The sequence below is a fragment of the Poecilia reticulata genome, chromosome 21 (genome assembly GCF_904066995.2).
Source record: "Poecilia reticulata chromosome 21, P_reticulata-male-v2, whole genome shotgun sequence".
Classification (NCBI taxonomy): domain Eukaryota; kingdom Metazoa; phylum Chordata; class Actinopteri; order Cyprinodontiformes; family Poeciliidae; genus Poecilia; species Poecilia reticulata.
In genome coordinates, this window is record NC_088850.1 from 2,261,220 (window position 1) to 2,268,053 (window position 6,834).

Sequence of the window (6,834 nt, forward strand, 5' to 3'; positions counted from 1 at the left end):
AAGTTGAGCTGAGCCTGTGCTAAACCTGAGTCCAGGTTATGTCAACAAGTTCCATTCTGCTCCATCTGTGGGCGAATGAAATGCAGTCATGTTGACTTGGTAAAGGAAAAGCAGACGGTTTTAAATGTTTCTCCTGTTTTACATCCACAGTGAAGAAAATGTGCTTCAACCTGTGAAGACAGAAACCAGCCTCACTGCCTGAATACTCCCTAAAATTAAATCAAATATAAAAAGAAATGTTGATTTAAAAAAACAAAAATAGAAGAATGTAAGATGGAACAATCGTATCGTTTCGTCTCCTGACTGATTCTTTCCTCCTTCTGATGTGACACCTTTTTCATCAAAACACCCTCATTATGAAAAAGTACAAAGACGTAATTGGCACTGATCAGAAAACATGCGTCACCGGGATGCCTATCAATGAGACAGGTGGTCTCCATGGAGACGGACACGAAGTGGTTTCCGTCCTGATCAGAATAAGTTGATCTAATGTCGCATCGTGTCTGAGGAGCTAAAACTTTAACATTCATTTTTATTATTGATCAGATGGAAACGTTTTTACATTTCGTCTCTTCCTCTGACCCTCATCCGTCTTTTTTACCTCCTCTTCTGCTCTCTGCTCCTGGTTCTGGAGGTCAGCCAGGCCGGGTCAGGTCCGCTGACCCTCACCTCGTCCAGCCATGACTCACTCTCCCTGACTCATCATTAAACCTTTAAACTCATTAGAACTGGGGGTGTGTGTGTGTGCGTGTGTGTGTGTGGGGTGTGTGTGTGTGTGTGTCTGGGTGTGTGTGTGTGTGTGTGTGTGTGTGCGTGTGCGTGTGTGTGTGTGTTCTTGTGTGCGTGTGTGTGTGTGTGTGTGTGTGTGTGTGTGTGTGTGTGTGTGTGTGTGTGTGTGTGTGTGTGTGTGTGTGCGTGTGTGTTGAGGAAGGCAGACCTTGAATTAAATTCTCAGAGTTTTTTTGTAAATTGTTCTTGTTAAAGGAACAAACAGTTTTTAAACTACCCATTTAAAGGAGTTGATGTCAGAGTTGAGCTGAGCTGCTGTGCTAAACCTGAGTCCAGGTTATGTCAACAAGTTCCATTCTGCTCCATCTGTGGGCGAATGAAATGCAGTCAGTGTTGACTTGGTAAAGGAAAAGCAGACGGTTTTAAATGTTTCTCCTGTTTTACATCCACAGTGAAGAAAATGTGCTTCAACCTGTGAAGACAGAAAACCAGCCTCTCACTGCCTGAATACTCCCTAAAATTAAATCAAATATAAAAAGAACATGTTGATTTAAAAAAAGCAAAAATAAAGAAGAATGTAAGATGGAACAATCGTATCGTTTCTGTCTCCTGACTGATTCTTTCCTCCTTCTGATGTGACACCTTTTTCATCAAAACACCCTCATTATGAAAAAGTACAAAGACGTAATTGGCACTGATCAGAAAACATGCGTCACCGGGATGCCTATCAATGAGACAGGTGGTCTCCATGGAGACGGACACGAAGTGGTTTCCGTCCTGATCAGGAATAAGTTGATCTAATGTCGCATCGTGTCTGAGGAGCTAAAAACTTTAACATTCATTTTTATTATTGATCAGATGGAAAACGTTTTTACATTTCGTCTCTTCCTCTGACCCTCATCCGTCTTTTTTACCTCCCTCTTCTGCTCTCTCTGCTCCTGGTTCTGGAGGTCAGCCAGGCCGGGTCAGGTCCGCTGACCCCTCACCTCGTCCAGCCATGACTCACATCCTCCCTGACTCATCATTAAACCTTTAAACTCATTAGAAAGTCACTTTTAGATCAGTTTAGGTTGGAACTGCTGAGGCAGGGTGCCTTCAGAGGGCATGAATACTTTCTAATTCAGAGATGAGTCAGCTGGGACTCGCTGGTTTGGGTCGGACCAGGCAGAACTTCTCCGCCTTCCTGCACCAGCAGCCAAACAGAGAAGAGAAGAGAAGATGGCTGCCTCAGTTCATATTCATGCTCAACGGGGCCCAGATATTGCTTATTGGTAATGAATTGCATCAGTGGAGGATCTATTTACAGCACCAACCAATCATATCATATTATGGTCTGTGTCTTTGTTTAGGGACATTTTTGTCTTGTTTGACATTCTAGGATGTGAAAATGAGTTTTTCCCAGCAGGTCAGTCCAGTTGGGTTATATTTTAACACACAGCTCAACGCTGACATCCTGAACTCATGTCTCATTTTCAAACTTTGTGAGCAGTTTGGAGCGCAGGCTAACTCAGGTGATCCTATGCACTGTCACATATTGTATGCAGACAGAGTTTGTTTGAAAAGTTTCCAAAGTGCAGACAGTATAACTGCACCACAAATTGGCTCCAACCTGCAGTTTGAGAAATCTTTCTGTTTGACAGTTACACAAAATGCCCTGAAACTGTTTTTTAATGACGTTAAATTTATGTCCGCAGACAGAAAAACACGGTTCCAGGAAGATGTTCTCCGTTTAATGTATTCTTTCTTTAAAAAATTAAGATCTTAGAGAAGGAAAGCAGCAGAGGTACATCTACTATTTCACATATCTACAGTTGCAGGATTTCTCTTTTGTCTTTGATCAAAGACCATGAGCCTTTTCTCCTGCTGGCTCTGTAGTATTTACCCAGAATGCCCTGCGCTATAGAGCACTTCCTGCTTTTGGAGCGATCTCCGTTCTGCTTGCATTCGAACTGCACAAGAGTTCACTTCAACCAAACAGAAACAGGTTTTAGCTGGATCATGCATTCACACCTCCAAACGAACCGGACTTTCCACTAAACTAGAGTTGGATTAAAGTGAACTAAACAGAGCTGGTGGGAATAACTTTCATTTTTCTGGACAATCAGACTCTCATTCCCTCCCACAGAAAGCTCAACAATCAGGCCAAAGTTTCTGTAGATTTCTGGTTCTCTAGTTTTCTGGATAGAGTCAGAGGTCCAGAGTAACTAGTGAGCAGAAAATCCATGCTGCAGAGTTCAGGACTTTATGTTTCTGATTTTACACTTCAAACATCAGCAGATGCATCAAGTCATGAAGCTGAGAGATGAAATCCTCATGTTACCATCTGGGCAGTCAGGCTTCACTCTTCATGTCGGAGCCAAACGCCAGAAGAAACCTGGGGTGATGTGAGCGATGGAGCAGGAAACGTTCAGACAGGAAGTGGAGCAACAGGAGGAAACGTGAAGGTAAATGTGAGTGTTTCTCTCTAAAAGCAGGGATTATCTGTGTTTTTATTTCCTGCAGGTCTTCATGGCCTTCAGAGCCGGCAGGTTAGCAGTGTGTGGAGTTTGGATTAATTCGACTTCCTGCTGCAGCCCTGAACTTAAAATCGTTCAACCTTCTTCCATCTGCAGGTTTCACCTCTTGATCCCCATCAAACCTCTGCAGCTTCTCTTTTCTCCCGTTCTGTCAGCCTTTCCGCTCCATCATTGTTTTCATGACTTTTTCACTTTAATAAAACATAAATACAGTGAACCAGCTGACAGCTCCTTGTTTCGTCCACTTTTAATTTCAGCAACGATTCAGACCTTCAATTTCCCTCATTTTCTTCAGGCAAAACAACAAATTATGACTTTACAGCAGATGAAGCTCCGCGGTGACTTCAGCTAATCGGCCGCCTGAAGCCACAGAAGTCGATTCGTTTTTTTTTTTTCTTCAACATTCAGCCGAGGCTCAATTAATGAGAAAAACTACAACAATGTTCATGAATCAGATCCGGTGAATAACTGTGCAGGTTGATGAAGGTTTTATTTGTACTGCTGAGGCTTAATAACATTTTATTGTCTGTATTTACATTGTGTCACGCCCTGCATCTGTTACTAGTGAATAAAAATGAAGTAGAAACGTCCATCTGCAGGTGGAAACATACACTAATTATGCATGATATGCCACCTGTGTGACAGAGGGAATGAACTGAAATGGGCTCTTTAAGTGAACCTAATAAGACATAATGCAGATTTATATTATGTCACCAGATAATAAAGATTAAAATCAACAGAGAAGCTAAATGTTAAATTATCTTTCCGGTTTATTTTATGGGATTTAATGAAGCAACAATGTTTGCTAAAACAGAAAAATATGTTCCAACATCTCTAAAAGTGATCAATTCAAGCATTTAAATCAACCCAAAGAAATAATAACTTCTTACATAAATCTTCTTCCCTAACATGTTCAGAGTTATTGGAATATTTCCCTTAAATCTGGAAGATATTAAAGTGATGCATCAAAACGTCTTTCAGGAAACCCAGGTGTGCCCGGAGATGTTGATTAGATTTCAGCTCCAACAAATCATTTATGCAGAATCATGAAAAATGGATAAATTTAGCAATAATCCAAGAAAAGATTCAGAGACAAACAGAACCAGCTCAGTGTGGTTCTGCTCAGACGTCTGTTTGCTCTCCTCCAGCATAGAAACTTCTTCTCATTACATTTATTTTAGTAAAATCAGTAAATCTGTGTGACAAGAGCTGTGAAATTCAGACATCAGTGTGAGCTGCTCTATCTGACCTTTCTGGGTTGGTGCCACTTCCCTGCAGCCGTCCGTTTCTGTGTTCTGCTGCTGTTTTGCCAACATTTCCATCTTTTATTCATGGGCCAAACCTTGCAGTCGGCCCGGTCTGCTGCCATTATCCTCCACCAGCAGACGTGCTCTCACACAGACATGGACAGGAAAAGTTGTTGGGAAACTTATCCTGCATAGTTTGCTGAGTTAGAGGGAGAAATGTTGGGTCGGATCGAGCGCAGCCTGCTGAAACGTCGTGACAGAATCTGCAGAAAACCTGTGGCAGTCGTTAGAGCAGCAGGCTAACCTGAGCTCTGCTCAACAAGTTTAACAAACTCAAGAGGAAAACTCTCTCAGACCTGAGTAACATCATACTTACTCAGGTGTGTAGAACAAAAAAACCCGTAACATAAACTAACATTTTTACTAACATCCTCCAAACTTCTCAGCCTGTTCGGATCCAGGATTATTCATATCCAGCATCTGCGTTTCAGTTTAGTTTACTTACATTTTAAACTATTTCTTTCATCCATCCATCCATTTTCTTTCACCCTTGTCCCTCAGTGGGGTCAGGAGGTGCTGGTGCCCATCTCCAGCTAGCGTACCGGGCAAGAGGCGGGCTCACCTGGACAGGTCACCAGTCTGTCGCAGGGCAACACAGAGACACACAACCATGCACACTCACACTCACACCTAGGGACAATTTGGAGAGGCCAATTAACCTGACAGTCATGTTTTTGGACTGTGGGAGGAAACCAGAGTACCTGGAGAAAACCCACCATGCACAGGGAGAACATGGAGACTCCATGCAGAAAGACCGGAGCCAGGAATCAAACCCAGAACCTTCTTACTGCAAGGCAACAGCTCTACCAACTGCACCACTGTGCAGCCATTCTGTTTCTTTCACTGCATTATAATTTCTTCTGCATTAGATTTTCCATCAGGCTTTTTCCTTTTGGTACCGAATGTTTTCGATCTTCTACTTGTTCTTTGGTGTTTATTAATAAAAATTGGTGGGTTATCACCACAGTCTGGCCAGAATGTCGCTCCAGTGTGTGTTCTGTTATATGTGTTGTAATTTAAGATAACAATATAATAACTTTTACTTTTGTAGTTATTAAACAACAGTTAAATTCTTCTATTGAACTGTTGACAGTGTAACATTACATGTTTATCGTCTCATCAGATCCACATTATTCACTCTGATCACTGCAGTTTCCCTAGAAAACAAAATGTGTTTTTTAACCCAGTTCAACCAAACCGTCTCTTCTCTCCTCGTCTTTCCTGCTCTCATTTCTCCTTTTACTTCCCTTCTCCTCCATTTTTCTTTTTACTAAAATGAAAAACTAAAACCCATAGTGAGTTTCTTCAGCCTTATCTGCCGTTTCATTCCTGTGACCCCATAATGAGCTGGTAACCATAGAAAATGAATCATTATTCCATCATTTTTATCCCGTTCTGTTGAATTTCTATTAAGATATCTGGTCTGCTTTGTTAAACTGCCTCATAATGAACAAATTACTGATCCCTGTGGTCTGATTTCTTCCTCTGAATGGTGAATAATAATAATATGAACATTTCTCTTGTGTAAATAGAAAGTCCATCACTTATTCTTTTCCTAATGTTGCTAAACTCTGGAACAGTGAAAGCTACTCCACCTCTATTTAATATAATAGAAGCTTCTGTATAAATGTGAACATAATTATAATATTTATTGATATAATTCTGCTCTGTTTGTGAGTTTAAAATGAATTCCACCTCATGAACATTCAGTCAGAGCTCCTTGTTGTTTGTTTTCCCACCTTCTGCAGCCTGTTTGTCATCTAACTCTGCATCTTGTCACTAATCTCACTCCTTACTTAAGTTCCTGCATTAAAATGTTTCTAACTGTTTTCTTTTGATAGTTTTTGTCCCTGCAAGTTTTCTGCTTATTCTTAATTAATGATACTCAGTTTAACTTCAGTCATTTCTGCACTTGGTTTCTTTTTTAATCAAACAAACAGAACAACACGAGTCTTAAGACTGTAAATGAATGTAAATTAAAAATCCTTCATGCTTTGGATGAAATTACATTAAAACTTTAAAGGAATGAGAATCATTCTCTGTTTCATGAAATCCATCTTAACTTACTGGAAACAAAATATTTCTAAATGTGGATTGAAAGTTTCTGTTTGCGTAACAGTGAAGTGTTTCAGACTCGAAGACGTTTTGTCTCATTTCTCTTCCTCAGATTCCTGTTTCTGTTTCCTGTTCCTCGGTTTGTTTTCATATTCTCGTCTTGTGTCTAATTTTCCTGCTTCTGTCTGGAAAACTTCCTGTTTAGTTGGTCTCGTTTCTTTTGTATT